Raw genomic sequence first — 19227 nt, 5'->3', positions numbered from 1 at the left:
TAGGACACAGGATCCAAGGTCCTGGACTACCCTGTGAGGAACAGGATGAAACCCACCTCTGGATTAGCTGTTGGTTAGTTAGGCTGCTGTACCCTGGGCAGGACAGAGGTCCCATAGGAGATGGCACATCTGGCTGTGAAGGACGTGACACAAGGTAGCACGAGAGGCTTGCACAGAGGCGGGTACTGGCCTCTCCTGACCCAGGGGCTTCATTTGGTAGCTTCAATATTTAGTTGACATATTTTTGTGTTATTTTAAAACACACCCTGAAATTCAACACAAACCACTGTCACAGGCCTGAAGCAGAAAGGCAAGACAGGCTTCATGGTGTATCCTGTGTGCATGTGGATCTAATTATCTGGGGGACATTAACAAAATAATCTCTGCCAAGGCTTAGAGAACTCCCATGACATAGTCTGAGAGAACTATCTGACATTTTTAGAGTGTTAAGGCTGTGGATTTTTCATATTTTTTTAGAGCTAAACATGTGGAATGCATACAATATATTTCTCCATCCTAATTAGCATTTTCATTGGCTAAACTGTGCCTGGCTCTAATAGTTCTAAGAGACCCACTGATTCCACACACCAGGAGGGCCCCAAGGAAAACAGATACACAAAGACAATGCAATTATGCAGGATTTTAAGCAGCTTCCACTTAACCAGTGAGTGGTGTAATACTAGTCTAAAAGCTTCAACCAGCCTTTGAAGTAAAACTTGGCTGCTGAAAGAGAGAGAGAGGAAGAGGGAGAAGAAAAAGCCCAGAACAGCCTGTGCAGACTGAAGCTGCATAAAAACTGCTAATCAAACATTTTGATTAGTTGAGTGCCATGATTTGAACTGAAGGAGCTGAACCTCAGTTAGAAAGTGGTTGTTCCCTTCCCGGATGAAAATTTAAAAGATCACCTATCTGTTTGGTATTTAATTTGCAGTATTGACGTGCCAAGCTGCTCCCACACACAGTAAATCAAGGAGCAAGGAGCCGAAGATAACTGCCACCCCACAGGGACATGACCTGCTTCATTTATTTATTATCCAAGGAAGTCTGTCCATTTTGCAAATAGAAATGGCATTTTCCTTGCTTGGTGGCACTAAGTATCTTATTACAGCAGGACTCTCAGGGTCAGAGACCTACTGACAGCTTGTGATAAAAGTGCCCATTGCCCCATGGCTCTAATTCAGTGAAAGCCAGCCTGATGCAGATGTAGACACTCATATCTCTTTAAAGAACAGAATATATTGCAGTGATGCCAGAAATTCTTAGGTGCTATTTATCTGTGAAACAGATAAATGTGTCTGAAAGGGAAAATAAAATAATTTTGACATGCTGCCCATGCCAAATGTGAAGTGCTTTGCTGCCTTCTGGAAGCAAGCAGGGTAATTCTGAGGAGGTGCACCTTCCCAAGCCTGCTGGGACACATCTGGGTTGTCAAACCCAGCCTTTGCCTCTGTTAAGGCAGGCCAAAAGCTCAAGAGATGAGGAGATACCTGTTCCATCACCCATAACAGCACTTCCCCACTAGCAGCTGTCAAACAGCTAATCAAAAAAAGCAAGGACAGGCTGGTCTAGCACTTGAAACATGCTGTTGCCTTCGTGTGTCACTGTCATCCATCCTCTCATGCTCCAATGCCTGCAATCTTATTTTCATGTGAGACACTGGAAAGACTATTGTCTGTGAAGCTGAGCAGGGCATCATGTGATGAGGCAGCTCTGTACTGTAGCACTTCCTTTCTCAGCCCAGAAGCTTTGCACTGCCTTTCAAAATACTCAGGGCTGAGATTTCTGGGCTCTGCTCTGTCTAAACTCTTCTTGACCTGCTTACAGTTTTGTTCTACTTTGTTTTGCTTTATTTGGATGTGGCAGTAAATTCTCTTAGTGACTGTGTGTGCAAAGTTAGTTGGTTTTGCTTTTGTACATCTTTGCATGTGTCATGGAGTTACTTTACCTTTAAGGGAGTTGGAGTTGCTGGGAACCACCTGGAGTCTTTTCTCCTGACCAATTATCGGTCATTGCTGGGAACTGACAGCAGTTTAGGCCATTGAAAAGTGGGATCAACTTGTGAACCCTACCTTAAAATGTAAAAGCAGAGCTCTCTGGGTTCTCTTTGTTTCCTGGCTGTGAAGGGTGGCTGAGCTCCAGGCCTCCCGTTCCTGCCCGGGCCATGCGGCCGGGTGGGGATGGGGCCGGGCCTGCCGCGTCTCCTGCCCGGGAGATGGGGGGGCCTGGGGAAGGTTTTCCTCAGGCCCGGGCCGGGCCCGAGCCGGGCTGAGCCGATCTCTGGCTCGGCTGCAGGTTTTGCTGTAACTAAATTCACTAGAAACTGCCGAGTGAAGAAGGAGAGAGGCCCTGGACTTGCAGCGGGCTGAAGCAGGGACTACACTCTTTAGAGCAGCAATTAAGAACCTTCCATTGCAGACGGCTCCAGCTCCTGTTAGGCAGAGATCACCGAACCATCTACAAAAGCCTGGGCAAGATTTTAACTCTTTCATTACCCAGATGAGACTTGCGGATTAATCTTTTTATCCAGAGAGAGAGAGAGAGAGAGTGATCAACATGAAAAGAGACTTTATAAACTACCAGTGACAGGAAAGAAAAGAAGCTTCAGGAAAGGTAGAGAATTAAGAAGATGCTTTAATTAAGCTGAAATATCTTTCTGTTAAAACTATGGAGATGGACAATGAAGTCCTGAAAAGAACTCCTTTAATTCATGATAGAGTATCTAGAGAGGAATAAAGTGTTCAAAGTGTAAATTTGAGTAAAAAGTAGAGTAATTATGGTATAGTGAAGTGCTGGGAGGTTTGAAGCCTTGAGAGGCAATGAGAAAGTGTTTTCTAGTGAAGCTCACAAAAACAGATGAAGACTTTTTTGCCTTTGAATTACTTATCCTTAAAATGCCATCCCTAGACTCATGGCCCATACACACTTCAGAGTGATGTGAAAATGGGAGGAGTGAACTCTAATAATAGCACCTCTGGGCAGCTAACATTAGGGCAATGGAAAACTATAACAAAAATAGTTTTCTTGCGAGAAACTCCATAAATTAACAGGAAGAAACTTCTGTTTCTCTACAAAGACTGGTGAAAAGACTGTAGCAAAAATTGGGACTGTTTTAACCATCCAAGTTCCAAAGTTTTTGTCTCTGTTGTCATGTGAACAAGGGAATAGTGGGTAGATAGGGGATGAAAAGGTTTTTCTAGAAGTTTATTCTGGTGTTCTTATTATTGTAGTTTGTCAATAAACTTTTTTTTCCCTTTTAAGTTTTATGCCTGTTTTGCTCTTGTTCTAATCCATATCTCAACAGCAAGAAATAATTTTCTTAGTTATTGGTTTAAAACCACGACAGCATGCTATGGCCATAGTTTTACAGAGACTGTAATTCTCTGCAGAATAAGCTATTTTTGATCAATACAATAGTGTAGCGTAGAGGTGGACAGGTTGGCCACAACATCTATGGAGAAGCTGAGTGACAGGATGCAGCACAGAGGAGCACAGGCATGGGATGGCAAGAGATGTGGCACAGGCTGGCACTGGTGATTCCACAGCTACATATATCTCTCTCTTCAATAAAATTTAAGTAGAGTTAGTTCAATGAAGTGTGGAACTGGAAAAACTTGATTTTAGAGTAAAATCAGAAAAAGAAACAGTACTAAACATATGTAAAAGGCATTATATATTCCAGAGCACATGGAGCTGCAGATCAGTGCAGAAAGAGAAAGGTGTGAAAAAAAATAAGTAAGAAAACTTAAGAAAACTACTCCAAGTGCATGCTAGATCAAGAAAGGAAACACCATCAACCTGAACATCACAATCCTCCTTGCAATACACTTTCATTGTCCCTGACCCATTGCAATGCCCCAGGCCCACCAGACTGAGACCACCCACCTCAGGGCATGGAGGAGCAGCCTGACACCAGGAAAAGGGGTAGAAGTCAGGTATTGTGAAAGAATTTTAACTGCTCTGTTACTCTTTCTTTCTCTGTAACTATGAGGTCTAGACTAGCAATGATTTTCAAATTGCTGTTCAATAGTTTATGGTGAGCTTCTCCTTCACCTGCAAATAAGAATTTTAACATAAGAATTTTTGGAATTAATTAAATGTGGTAAAATTAAAATGATAGAGAAGCCATGGATAGGAAAGAGTCTACAGATATATGATATTCTGTGAGTTTGCTCCAGCTGTCACAATTCCCATAACTGAGATATGGTATGGGGTGACTTCTGGAGGTCAGATGAGGCATGACTGGGAGCTGCACAGTGCAGCATGTTCCTGGGTGAGGGAGAGCTATTTCAGCAGAGTAGCAAATTTCCATCCACCATGAGGAAATCACTGCCTTTCCCAGGAAAGGGAACATGAATTTCCTCAGATCCCATCAAGGAAACAAAAATCCTGGGATAGATGAACTGCAACACACATCAGGGATAAAATACTGAAGATCAGGCCAGAAAATGCTATGGACAAATTGATTTGGAAGGGCTAAGCTGGATTCCTGAGAGGGAGGCTAGCAGAGGATGGTATGTGTATAAGTTGTAGCTCAACCCAGGCTGCAGTTATATGGAGACATGGGCTGTCAAACTCTTCATGGATGCACAGAAAACATTTAACATGATTTAACAGGTCTTTTTGAATCAAGTGATCTTGAAGTTTGTTTTTCACAAGACCTTTGCTGACAGAGTTTTCTTTATGGACTTTTCCCTGTCAAATTGTTGCCAAAACTCAGCAGGATGCAATTTCTTCTTCATGTTCCCTGGGAAATGAAAACCACTGCAGTTCTGCGGGGCTAATCCAATACTAGCAGGTATCTAGTCTTTAACAGTCTGTAATCAAGTCCTTTTTTTATCCCCCTTATAAATGATGAAAGTGGCATTTCCAGTTTCTGAATTAAGGCACTTAAGAAACAGTAAGTGCAAAAAGCCAGAGTCTTGGGGGATCTGGGGACCAGTGTTTGATGCATTATCATGCAAACTCCATTACATAGAGCACTGACTACAATCACAGCTTTTATGAACTCCAGGAGCTGCAGTATGCTTTGAAAACCCAGTTTTTGGATAGACATACCTGGATGCCAGATCCAAGTTAGCCTAACCAGCTCAGTGGAATTAAACATATGGATATCATCCAGCTTCAGTAGAAGCACAAGTCTGTGGCAGATCTTCAAATGTGCAAACATTTTTGAAGGCCACTGCCAGTTTTTCAATCTTACAGTTTTAGTCTAATGCTCAGACCTATTCCACCTGCTTTACAGATACACAGAGACTCTTGTCTTTGCTCCAAAGACTCTATTTTCTGTACATATGGATCTCATGCAGGCAAGTCTGATGCTAGAATTAATAGTCTACTAATCATGTTAGCTTTTACTTTTCAGCATATGCTAGTGCCATATTTCTGCAGCCAAGTTATCTATAATATGACGGATAATTTCGTCTGCTTCTAGTTTTCAAGTAATACTGGGAACATTTTAGATTTAAAAATCTAAAAATTAAAGAACCTGACATTATTCTATGGTTTTTTTCTTGCCATTGCTTTAATGGTTCAAAGATATTCCCAGTGCCCAGCTCTCAAACTCTTAATAGAGATTGGCTTGGGTATACCCGAAGTTTCCAATCTCCATCATTATGTGTCAGCCTCACTCAAGGGATAGGCTGATTTCCCATTATTTGATGCAGAGCCTGGATTCCTGTGCCAGCCCAGCACCAGGGTTGCTCTCACAGTGTCCAACCTGGTGCCTTGGACAGGGGCTACTGGGGAGGGACAGGAAGAGGGAATATCCCTCATTGAGTCTTTCTGGGAAGCAGACTAACTGTAGGACCCACTGCACTGCTGGATTTCCCTCCCAAAGCAGCTGTGTTGAGGAAGGCCTGTGCTGGCAGACAGCACAGAGGAGGTGGCAGATGGAGCATCCTGTAGCACTGTCATGGTCCTTGCACAAGCTGGATGGTGTGCTGTCAAAGGAAAGTGCTGTGGAATGCTTTGTGGTGGTACATTCCCCCTCCCACCTTGGCAAGATAAGTCACAGAGCAAGGGGAGTTCATTAAGTTCCATGTTTGCTGATCTAAGCAAGACAGAATTAACTAAGACTGATTTTATTTGGCTGAAAAGGGCCAAACAGCAGCTAATATTAAACACTACTCATGTGAAGCAGGAACACTGGTACTGGAAGAATTCTAATTTAATGTGAACAGTAATAAAGCATTCATGAATAATACATTTTAAATTATTACCTAGATATTGGCTGGCTGGAGCTCCAACCTTAGCCCATATTTCTCTGGCAGTATTTAACCTTGTCACTAATTTGGGGAATTAGAGGCACTTGAAATTCTAGCTGGAGGGGAAATATGGGTAGACTTCAAATACAATCCTTGTCTCATTGACTCAGTATTTTCCTTTTGCTTGTATAAAGAAGAGTAACAGGTAAAATGAAGTCTGTGAATAAAGTCCATAAAATTAAGTCTACACTGAGTCTATGGCCCCTCCACACACTGAGATGGGCCTTCCACCAGCCCAGGCTATGCTGTGCCCATAGGAGCTCGTCAGAAATGCAGGAGCTGTTTTCCTGTGATGCTGCAAGTACCTACAGCAGCACTTCTGCACTTCATTGTGTCCAATGCAGCAGGCAGAAAATTTAGCCCATCTCCTTGTAACTGTGAGAGTTTAGATTGGGATTCACATAGAAAACATCTTACTAACCAGAATTTCCCAGGCAATGGATGGAGGAGGCAGATAACACTGTAACACATAGGTGTGTAAAGAGACACTTCCCTTCTCCCATTGACAGCACAAGTAGCTGTATTCATTTCCAACACCCCTAGCACTTTGCAAGTACCTCCTGCACAGCTGCTTCTTGCACCGCCTCACCTCTGACAAGTGCTTTAGTAATACAGGGTACAGCTACAGATATTTCTGAATGAAGTAGAAGTGTGAATTTACAGTGTCAGTGTAGCTACTAGTGGCAACTTCATCCGCTTGCTTGGAGCAAATTTCCCTTTATGGTTAGGGAACTTTTCACTTATCATAGGCTGTGAATGGGATCTTGCTGTGGAAAACATGATGTGATGTACATGCATGTCCCCACAGTCCCTTGTTTGTATAGCTGTACCTTTAGAAATAAGAGCTGCAACCCGAGTTGGGTTTGAAAAGAGTCCTGCTGCTGCCCAAACAATGCTTCCAACGGACTTTCAAACAGTATGTCATGAGGGATTTGTAATTTGTTTTGCCATACAAACCTCTGTGGCACCCGTTTCAGCCTGGGTCTGAAGCAGAGTTTGTACTTAAAAACACTGTGTAGCTGTAATACAATAACAAAGCAGTTCCTCTGACTAAAACTGGCTGCAATCCTACGGTCTTTTCTCTTGCTTTCTCAACCACACCCTTCCTTGAAATCTCCTTCTGGGCTATGCAGCTGACCACAAGTACATGGGGTTGGTGTATACTGGCAAAATGATTTTCCAGACCAGAACATTTACAGTTTGATATCTAGATAAAGAATTACTCATTTTTGACTCATGAGTAATGCCTGACCTTACTGATGTGCCCTCAGCTGGTTTCCCAAAATTGGGCTATCAGGGGAAACACTCGTCCTCAAATTCCCAAGTGCCATAGATGTCACATGGCAGTCACCAAAATAGCAAATGCACACCTACACATCCCTCCTCTGCAGCACCCCAAAATGCTGTGGTCCTTCAGAAGCTGAAACATCTGCAGCCTTGCTCCTGAGCTTGGGTGCAGTCACACAAGTGACAACTGTTGCCTTTCTTCCAGCAACTGTACACACAGTTCCTGCACAGCCACCCCTCCCCTGCCAAGCATGCTGTGCATTTATTCAGGATTGAGGTAGGGTTGAGCAGAACAGACATTTTGTGTAGGATGTGTTCTGCTTTCATCACAATATTTTGAAAGTAAGGGAATGCATGAGAATATGTGTTAGCTGCAACCCAGTAAAATACATCTTTTCTTGTTTTAATAAGAAAACCACAAAGTCTGCAGCTAAGTACTCCCCAAGCTTTTTGAAATTTCCCCTTAACTGAAACAAAAGAAATAACAAAGTTGGATCATTAGCACTGAACAAAGCCCAGTTTCAGATGAATGTGTTGGAAATGTTCATACTTTCAATATATTTTCCTCCTTACCAGTAGGAATAAACCATGAAACTTAAGGAAAGAATATGGAACAATACATGATGCAACATGGAAAAGCTTTCATAGCTCTCCTCAGTGCTCAGAGATCTCTCTTTAGCAAACTTGCAGTCCAGAAGAGTACCTATGTGCTGCAGTAGCTCTACTAGACCAGCATCCACTTCAAGTGATGAAAATCCACAGGAACATGTGTCTCTTGGCCAAGCATTCCGGTAAGTGAAACATTGTTTTAATATTCTCCCATTTCTCAACCAAGGGATCTTCCATCACTAAATCAACATGACCCAGATTGGTACAGGGAGATAGAGAACATGACAAACACAGACTTTCAAAATTTAAGATGGAGTCAAAGAGGTCCTCTGCAATACTGAGTTTTACTACAGTACCAAGATGGCTCAAGACCTACTCTGTGAGGCTAATAGAAGAAGGAGGTAGCAGGAAAAGCTTGTTACTGGTGTCAGTACGACAATAATGGGTGAAAAGTCATCCTGATGTCTACATAAAAGATGGAAATCTGAGGTCCTGCACAAAGCAAGATCTGAGGCAATCTGATCCCTCCACCCCAGTGCCTTTGTTGTCACACTGGTCATGGATAAGGGCAGGAGGGTTTTAGGATGAATATTTGCTTTGTGCTTTGCCTCTCTCCATTCCCAAGGCCACCTATCACATGTCATTCCACTGACAATTTCTCACTGCTAAAGAGAAAACTGGGCTTGGAAGCACCCTGTCTTATGCATGGCCCAAATGTACTTCCCAAGGGAGAGGATAGAAATAGCACCTTCATCCTTCTCACATCACCTGTCCCTCCCTGTAAGTGGTCCATCCAGCTCCTACAGATACCTAAAAGTGCTTCATTCCTGGTTATACTGAAGGAGAGTAGTGTCTTATGGCGTGAAGCACACAGAAACAGGGTAAAAATCCAAAGGGTTTACAATGTAATTAAAGGGTTTAATTGTATACACACACTGTACAACTGAAAATCCAAGCTAGATGCATTTGAAAACTAAGCAGACCAGATAAATGTGAGCTGTTTCACACTAGACTATGGGTACATTTATGTGAAAGACTGAACAAATAAATTAGTGGGTTTTTTCCTTATAATGTAAATACTCCCAAGAATACTGGAGATCCCAGCAAAGTCATCTGGATGGGGATATAATGCAGTGCAGATGTGAAAGTGCTTGAAGGGAAAGAGGGAGCGTCCAAGCCTTTCCCAAGACTCTCCTAACACCCTTATGACAGTGATCTGCCTCAGTGTTGTTATTGGCATGGCTCACTCAGCAGCCGTCACATCCCAGCTTCATAATTGAAGCTACAAGTCCAATTCATTAAAAGAAGATTTACTGGTGTTAGGAGGGTTTTGTCATAGGTCTTGTTTTCATAAATGGAGCTCTATAGTGCATGTGATTTACAGAGGAAAGAAAAATCTGAATTATGGAGAGAAGTGCATGTGAGCAAGGTTTTTGGAGTGAGAGCAGTTTAGTATGGAAATGCTCACATATCTGGAAGAGAAGGAATTCAACCTCCGATCTTACCTGCTGATATCCCAGGAGATGTCTCAGCAAGATGAAACTGCACTGGGGTTGTTGTGCTCTGCACACCCCTCTGTTCCTTCTGCTCTCCTGTGCTCTCCCGCAGGTCTGGGGGAGCTGGCAAGGAACAGGGCAGTCCCAGCTCCCACTGCTCACTGCCTCCCCAGTGTAGCTCTCCTGTCTCTCAGAACAACAGCCAAATGCTGAGGCCCTATAGACACCTTCTACACTTGGAGTGACTTTTCAGCCAGACTTGCAAGTACAGCCCAGCAAGATTAGCAATTGGAGCTGCAGCTCTAGTGCAAGTGGCTATGGCAGCTACAGTGCAAGAGACATGTGTGACATCTGGGTATGGCATAATAAATAACAATGGCAATAATAAACAATAATAGCAAGCAGGGACCTGGTCAGTGTGAGCAGTGGATTCTTGAGCATGTCTCATCCTAAATGGGTGTCCAGAACAACAAGCTCTCCCATGAACCGCTCATTTTTTTGCCTACCAAGGGAGCCAAAGTGCTGATTGGACCCAGCTGAGGTGAAGTCCCTCCACAGGCCCTGATTCAAGCCTAATTGCAACCTTCAAGTCACAGTTGCCCGTGAGGCAGAACACAAACAGCACAGCTGTGTACAGTGCTGTCTGTATCGGCAGAAACAACACAACAACTGGATCCAGGTGGGGACATCCTGAGGACAGACCAAAACTCTTCTAGTCCCCTTCCCTCTCCCCTAAAAACAGTTTATGCCTATTAGCCTTTATGTCTAGAGTGCAAAACAGTTGAGTAAAACTTCCTGTGTTTCCACTGAACCCTTTATATCTGTTGTTAAATGACAAGTAAGTTATTTTATTTAAAAATATGTGGAAACTCCTAATTTTTTATGAGATTTATCTATCAAAATTCATAAAAGGATATAATGTGATTAACAAAGCTGGTGAGTAATGTACAGCTTAGTATCAGACATGTTGGAGCTGGTCAAAATCCATGACAGCCAGGAGTTAACAGACCTATAGAAGTGAACAAGGGAAACTGTTACTTGTTTTAATTATGATGTGGTGTTGTATTTTTCTCTCTCAGATCTGATATGCTGCAGTGACCTACATGTGACACACAGCTCTTTCAGAGGGTATCCTGTATACAACCAAGCAATTTCCCTGACCAGATCTTTGGATGCTTCTAGAATGATTTTCTGGAAACACTCTTTCACATTTTTGCTTAGGGATATCATACAGGCCAAAAAAGTTTGTTGGCTTTTTAAAAAAAGGAAGTGTGAAGTAAAGCATTTACTGCCTTAAGTTGTTCATACTTGTCCAGCAAAACACCAATCAGGAGCTGTTTTCCAGAGCCCCTGCAGGTGTCCAAGTGCACATTGAATTTCACAGCATCTATTGTTTATGCCAAGCAGTAGATTTTTAAGTAACATTTGGAAACATTCACAGAAAAAGGAAATTCTGGACTTGAGCAATGGAAGTGATCTTGCACAAAACCTGAAACTAAATTTTACTTGCACAGGGGGAGAAAAAGGTGCAAAACCACCCTTATGAGTCATGAATTTATTCAACTCATTCAATGTCTAAATAGCATATTAAATATAGGTTGCTCTTAAATTGCTTTTGACGAGGGAGTTATTCACTGAGTAATTCTGATTAAGCAAAAATATTTTGAATAGTCATAACTTGCTTGTGGTCGATTCACAAAGAGAAAAAAAAAAAAAAAGTTAAACCATACAAACATGATCTTTATTCCAAAAAGTTTATTCTGTTCTAGTCACATGGTAACATTAATATATGTAGTTAAACCCCACTGGTAAGCCATCAGCAATAGAACTGGAAAATAGAATAGCAATAGAACATCAGGAAAATCAGCCTTGGTGCTTCAAATCCATGCTTTTCATTTGCAAACCAAGAACTGTGTAGTACAGGGGAAGAACCTGAATTTCAAATGCAAGCTAACTGACATCAGGCAGTTACCTTGGACAAACTCCATAGCAGTCATTCCAGGAATCTGATGACTGGAAACTGTAGTTTTAGATCAATCATATTTCATAAGCCAGTTTCAGGGCTGGGTTTTTTCTGTGTTGGAACAGTAAAGCTAGAAAGAGATTAAGAAGCCTGCCTAATAGTTAGCATTGCAGCCTGTCAGAATTGTATTATAGCACAAAAAATTTCAATTAGATGAACGATCCAAAGGTTGCCAAGATAAGGATTTAAAAGTCAGGAAATACCAGAAATAAAGTCATTATGCTCAGTTTTGGAACTTTGAATGACACAACCATATTATCCTTCTGGAGGAGTCATCACTGCCCTCCACAGAAACACATGTTTCTGTGTAATTAACATCTCCATGAATGAAGATCCCATCTGTACTCACCAATATAAATCATGACAGCCAGAGCTTGCCAGAAAATTGATTTTTCTGTTTGATGTGCCTCATTCCTGATTTTTTAGGATTTTTAAGCCTGGCGCCTCATCTGCCCTAAGTACAGCTACCACTCACTGGCTTTTAGTGGTAGCACCCGTCTCTTCAAAGACTGCTTGAATGAAGTGCCCTGCATCATCTGGGGCAGCAGGACAGGGACAGTCCATCTTTTTGGGGCAGTACTGTCCTTTTTGTCCCTGTCCTTGGCTGCAATATGTGCTTCCCTTCTGTTGGTGCTCAGAGAATACAGACTCTGTGAGGTTCTAAAATCACAGTTTAAATGTATCTTAAAAACTGCTCTGTCTTTCAAAGGCAGTTCTTTTTCTCCATCCGCTGCACTATAGTCAGTTTTTTTGCCACATTGCGAGCCCTTTCCAAAGAATGGAAGAACTATCAGTCATCCCACTGCCCATACAAGAAAGACCCCTCAAGAGTTTCAGGCCAAGAAAAAAACAGCATTTTTTGATCATTAATTTGGATCTTGAAAGTAGCTTAAGCTGGATGTCATGGAAAATCTCCTGCTAAAACATTTTTAAAACTTTGTCAAAATCACAAACAGGAAAACTGGGGATTTATAAAAGAGAAAACTGTTCAACCCAAATAATGAGTAGACTTGCTAGATCTCTCCAAAATAGCACTTTATGTAAGATCTAAAAACATTTCTCCACATAGGGTTCAAAGCTAATAAGCCAAGGACTGGTGTATTTTGAAGACCTAGAAGGACTGCAGAGAATCCTCTACATCTTCCTCTAGACATTCACTGAGATTAGACTGACACCAAGAGTTGTACTGAACTAAGTCCACAGTCAAAAAGTGATTGTGTCTCTTGCTTAATATGAATAGCAAGTCTCTTAATACTGAATTGATAGATTTCTGTTCTACACTAACAATCTGTAGGACAAATTTACAGAACATAACTGATCACTTATTAGATCAAGGTGAAAAGAAATACTCATATATATCACTTTCTTCCTATAGATGGCTTCTTCAAAATCTTACTGTTCATTTGTAAAAAGCCCTGTTTGAAAGAGATAGGAAAAGAATTACTTTGACCCTGTCTGTATGAGCATTGCCTCTCTTTACCAATTTTATGAGGGCTAAAATGTGGGAAATAAAAGAGGAACTCAAAAAAGGTTCTGATTTAGATACCTAATGTAAGGTATGCTTGAATATTTATCATCCCAAATTATGTTTCAGGGTTTTAGCTTTATGCTAAAGTCTATTCTTTTGAATTTAGTTTTCACTGATACATGTTTTCCCTAAAGCCTCTTGCACTGCAGTAAAGGAGAGCCCCCCAAAGCTTGTTTGTGTATATTTTTAAGACTGGCTTATATGCAAAGCAACAGACACAGCTGCAATAAAGGGCACTAGGCTTTTGATCTTAAAAAGAAAAAGAAACTGAGTTCAAAGAACACTCATTTTGTGCAAATAAATCTGTGCAGAAAAACAGTGCAAGAAAAATCCATGCCCTTTAGAGACCCGAGAAAGCAGCTGGCTTGACTCTGCAGGAAGCAGCCTGCAGGTGCTGGGAAGTGGCTGTAGGGTCAGATTTGCAGCTGCTGGACTCAGACCTGGCCTTTAGTACAGTGGGAGCAGGAAGATGTGCCTGAGGAAGCAGGGGTTATCCCTAAAGAGGTTTCACCCCTTCCTGGCTCCAAGCAGAAGGGGGCTGCTTGGGTCTTTCCATCAGATGCAGATTTCTATCAGGCTGGATTTTGTGTTTTTCTCAGGGAAAAAAAAAAAAAAAAAAAAAAAAAAAAAAAGACTTAATTTGAGAAATATTTATTTGGAGGTTGTGTCTGGCAGGCATTTCCCTCTAGGGCAGCCTGTGCTCTGATTGTGGTCAGTTCAGGAAAAAAAGTCAGATACATACTTCTGCAGACCTGCAGAGAGACCGATACATTATTCATTTGAAACAAGAGTAGCTTCTTTTTGCAGGACTTGTAACCTTTTCTGGTTTTTTGTTTTGCTTTTTTTCCCCCTGCTATCATGACAGTGAATTTTCTCCCTCTTCAATATCTTTCATGTGACTATCCTACTTTATCAAAGGCAGTATTAAAAGCTGAGGGGAGAAAGGCAGACAAAAGTGCAGTTGCCATGTGTTTCTTCCTAGCCAGGTAGATCTGGATTGCTTGCCCTCCATCTCCTGTAATTCCAAAAGGATCAGCATAGGTAAGAAATGTTATGCCATGCTGTGTGACTTGCTGTGTGAATTCCAAGGCATTGTAACAAGTCAAGGCTGACACAGTGCCGACAGTGTGATGGTGCTGCCTGCCTTTTGTGTCTCTACAGAGAAAGAGGCAGAGCAAGGCATTTGCAAATCTCCCAGGAAAGAGAAGATGGGTAGACAGCTGGATAAACAAACATTTTAAGAACAGATGAGAAACAGTAGTGAAAACAGTCATAAATATGTAGTGCTGGTACAACATTTTCCTACCTTCAGATCTCAAAATGCTTCACCACTTTATAAGATGGGAAGCACACAAAACCCATTGTCATGTTCACCAAATGTGTTTACATCAAAATCAAGGGTGAAATAATTACCTCCATGCTACTGCACTCTTGAAACATTCCGTTTCCTTTCTCCAAACTCATCTTGTGACATGTTTCAATATAAATGTCCCTGTCCCCATAAACAAGGTTCACTGAGTTCAAAGGTTGGAGAAAATCTAAGCTGGACTTGGAATTGAGACGGATTTCAGGAAAAAATGGTGTTGATTTGGCAACAGCTCTTTCAAACTTTGAGAAAAGATGTGTAAGTGTTGGATGAGGTTAATGAGCAGCTGAACAATTAATTATTCCATTCAGTGGGTGTTCCCAGTCATCCTGGAACCCAGCTCCCCATGAAAGAAATGCTAAAACACAGTTTTCCTCATCCAGCATGAAGCTAACATGCCTAATCCCTTCCCAGCTATTCTTTAGCCATCTCCACCCAATCAACAATCAAGAACAAAGCCAACCTCCATAGACTTTTTAGCCCTCAAGCTATTTTCCATACAAGTGTGAAATGTCAAATTTGCCTATGCTGGGTCTGAAACCACAGGATTGGGATGGGACAGTTCAGTCACGGTATCAAAATTAAATGGGATTATGAGTTAACATGTTTGGGACTAGAATACAGGATGGTTGGAATGAAAAAAAGCTATGGAGCTCTGGCTGCTAAGTTTGGCAAGTGGGAAGAAACTGTGCTTAAAGCAATTTTGAAAACAGTATCTTATTGCTCTGCTTCCATGAAAACCATCATTGGAATAAACCTCATGTCTTTTGAAACATTAATTAAAAATGTTAATGTAAAATATTCTCCCTTGGCAGAAGAGTCCAGTAGCCTGAAGTATCTAAGTCCAACCTCATAATTTGAGTTTGTACCAGACAGAGAAGAGTGTGGCTGCTATGCATCCACTTTTATTCCTTTTTATTTAAATTTCAGGGAATGTCTTTCTTTCCTTCTAAAATAATCCTATTTTGTATTAAAAATATAAAAATAAAAAATCATTAACACTAGGAGAAAGTGTGTCTGTATAGGCTATTAGCTGGTGCAGGCTGATGTAGGAAAGAAATAAAAACACAGGGTTTTGGCCAGAGTGCAAGGTGTCAATGAGATAAAACCAGACATGATACCAAGGGCGGGGAGGGATGGATATGGGAGGGATAGCTATGGGAGGGATGGCAAGTAGGATGCTCTTAAGGAGTTTACTGCAGGGTCAAATGTTGATGATGTTGTTTTGGCCAAAGTGAGAGTAGAGGCATTTTGTTCAGAACCAAGAGTGCATGTCAGTGAAGCAGACACAGAAGTTTTCAAAGGCCAGTGGTAACTGGTGAACGTGGTGACATTGCTGAGAAATTTCGTGCGTGTTGTGATCACTTCCTAAATCCCGGGAAATCCTCTTACAGTGTAGTTGCGGGTCCCCCTGCCTTTGGGGAATCTGCTGAAACAGAACCCACATGTCTCAGGGATGCTGGAAGGATAAACTGGTTGATGGCAGTAGATGGATTGGCCACCTGGAAACAGAACACCAGGTGCTGTATTGGGTGCCTCTGCAGACCTGATGGGAGCTGCTGAGGTCAGCTACATCATGCCAGGCAGGTCTATCCTATGGAACTGGTTCAGGATGGACATAACTGGCACATGGTGAGGTTCTTGGGGTGGTCTTGTGCAGGGGCAGGAGACAGACTTTAATGATTCTTGTGAGTTCCGTACAACTCTGGGTATTCTCTGATTCTATGACACATGCCTCACAGGCAAATCCAAGGAAGTGTGAGCCCCATTGAAAGGTTTTCTGAATTCTTTGCCCTATCCAGGTCTGCCAAATGATACTTCTAATAGTATGTCACAGCTAGACCTTCAAGCCAACACACCTTATCTATTTGGCCTCCTTACCCTCACCTCCCACCAGCTTTCTCTGCCCCTTGGCTCCAGTTCAACAGGATTTGGACCCAACCACTCCTATCTATTCCACCTCCCTGCCACCCTTCCCAGCCTGTCTCTGAATGCTCCCGCTAACCTTTCCTCCCTCAGCCTGTTTTCATGGCAGCTGTCCCCGCAGCCGTGTCCCCTCGGTGGGGGCTGTCAGGCCGGGCGCGGCCTCTCCCGCCGCCCCCTCAGGGCCCCGGCGCCATTTCCCGGCCCGCAGGTGGCGCTGCTGCGCCGGGCCAGGGGCAGGGCTGAGGCGCGGGTCGCCTTTTGCCTCAGACGAGACCACCAGTACGAAGAAAACAAAAACGAAATGAGTTTTCACTGACGAGCAATCTTCTGCGGAAAAGAAACAAACAGGTGGCCAGGCGCGGTGGCAGCCTTCCCCCACAGCAGCGGCGTGTGGCCTCCCGGACGGCACGGCCGGGTGTGGGAAACACGGCTTTTCTTTCCCGGGCTGTGGCTTAGGGCTGGGAAACACCTGAGGAGGGGTCGGGACAGTGGCACATGACAGAGATGACACCAAGCTGAGACAGACACACATCATAGCCATGACTTTTGTCTGTGTCACCCGAGAGTGGGTTTGTGGCTGATGGGAAACCTGAGCTCAGCTGCGGCCATTCCAAACAAGACGCTCCCCTGAAAACAGCCCGTTTTTGGCTTTTTTACTGCTCTTCCTGCACATATTTGAGGTTTTTTACTCCCATCTCAGCTTGATCTCTTTTCATCACCACCGCACAGCTATTATGAACTTCTTCACTTATTTATATCATTCAAATATACTGACACTGCCTAAAAAATTCCGCAGGGCAGAGTTTTAGGAAATTGGTCAGAAATCTTAAAAACTGAGTCATTTGGGATAGGTTGAACTTTGCTTTTTTTTTCCTCCAGCTGCCTGCTGTGTGTTTGTCAGATAGGGATTGAACTGAGAAAGGGTCTTGGAGTTCAAACGCCTTCCCTGCTGCAGCGAGGTGGAGCATGGCACAGGATGCAGCTTATCACAGATAACAGCTGTGTGTATCAGGGGTCTCCGCTTCCCTCTCCCATGCTGTTCGCTCGGCTCCCTGCCTCTCCTGTGTGAAAGGCTGGGGTAGAGGATGGATTTCAGACCCATTAACAGCTCTCCAGCCAGCTAAAGTCAGTGTCACGGGGCACATCCTGCTGATTCAGCAGCAGAGGGCAGCTCCTATCTCAGGGGAAAGGAGAATGAAAAAGAAATAAATCTGCTTTTCCTCAGAGACATGAGTTGCACCTTTTAACCCTGGGTGAAATGTGGACTTACATTACAAAACTACACTGCTTCACTTGCGCAGCTAAAGCAGTGTAATTTCTAAACCATTAACAAAACTGTACAGATAAAAATTCAGTCCCCAACATTTACCAACCGCTGAACTTCAGCTGGAATAGACACTCCATAGAGCCGTGTCCACACCAGGATTTGCTGGCTTGAAAGGCTCATGATGGGAGGGAATATTAAGGTACTCAGATCAAAACCGTGAATAACTGCTTTTGGGGTGGGAGGAGAAAGGAAGATTATAAAGACCATTTCAGAAGGTTTCAAATCAATCCACCATTGTTTCGTTATTCCCACTCCTTTCAAATAGTCTTTCTAAATCTTACCAAAACATTATCCCAGGATTATTAAAACACCAGTGATATAGCAAATAATATTTTGATAATAAAACTGCAGTAAAAGACACAATGTTCTCAGTGAACATCCTCTTATTGCAGGAGTTGACAAAATTCCTGAATTTTGTTTTTAACTTCTCCAGGAGAATAAAGGATGATTTTTACATAAGGAATGTTTCTGTTTAAAATCTGTCTCAGGAACCTGGTGGCCTCTGTTTGACTGTCCTGACACAGCTCTCCCCGCTGTGCCTGTGACTCTTGCGTGCAGGAAAAAGGGCTCTGTATTTTTGGCCTGGTGCTGATATTCTTCAGAGGACCATTGGCTTAAGTGTCAGAATTGTATGAGAGCTTCATAGCGTATGGAGGATGTTGCAGGAACATGGGCATGTCCATGAGAGGGAAAAGGAGCTGAAAAGTAATGCAGAAGGCAAAAAACAGTTTGTGGATACTTTTCAACCCCAGGCACTCAGGAGGAGGCTGAGAAGGGAAGGAAATAAGAAAAGCAGCATATCGGAACTGAAGAGAGTAGTGACATTTTACAGCAGCCGAAGATCTCCTCCACAGTGTTTGTACTCCTTTCATGTGGTGTTATCAGAGCTCTTTGCAAGAGTTTATTATCATGTTTCCCCAGACAGCAAGCAGACAGCCATCCTGTGACCCACATCCTGAGTTTTACAGCCCTCCTTGTCCTGTGCCATCTGGGGTATTTATAGTGTGACCCACCACTGGGAAAGCAGAGGACTTCCTTTATACTCTAAACATTATGCTATAATAATAATGAGAAAATGGGACAAATGACAGGCTTTCCTGCCAAAAAAATGTCATAACCCCCTGCCACTTCAAATGATGTGAGCTGGCCAGGTCACCATGCTCATGGCTCTGTGTGTTTCAGGGTACTGGTGTTGCTGTTACTATGCTGAAAGGCTAAAGGCTGTACCTGGGGCAGTACATGGAAGGAAAGTCTAAATATGTTGCAGACTAAATCGCATAGCAAAGGGGTAAGAGGAGAAGCTGAAGCTCCCTGATTAGTGCAACATCTGCCCAGCCCTTCCCAAGGACTGGCTGTTGAAGCAAAGTGAGCTACAGCTGTAAATACACTGCTATAGAGCACA

At 42.8% G+C, this 19227-nt stretch overlaps 1 long non-coding RNA gene across 1 annotated transcript in view; it reads right to left on the bottom strand.

The window, feature by feature from the left end:
- Window positions 1-16902, bottom strand: part of LOC111924095 (uncharacterized) — a 28952-nt gene extending 12050 nt beyond the window's left edge. The window contains exons 1-2 of the long non-coding RNA XR_015279076.1: window positions 16578-16902; window positions 9665-10664 (exon numbers count right to left, since the gene is read on the bottom strand). This is a non-coding gene — a long non-coding RNA (uncharacterized LOC111924095). The remainder of the gene's footprint in view (window positions 1-9664; window positions 10665-16577) is intronic.
- Window positions 16903-19227: the final 2325 nt, after the last annotated feature.

Source organism: Cyanistes caeruleus, chromosome 1, assembly GCF_971803275.1.
Source record: "Cyanistes caeruleus chromosome 1, bCyaCae1.hap1.1, whole genome shotgun sequence".
Classification (NCBI taxonomy): domain Eukaryota; kingdom Metazoa; phylum Chordata; class Aves; order Passeriformes; family Paridae; genus Cyanistes; species Cyanistes caeruleus.
The sequence above is the reverse complement of the archived record's forward strand: the minus strand, read 5'-3'. Positions and strand labels throughout refer to the sequence as shown.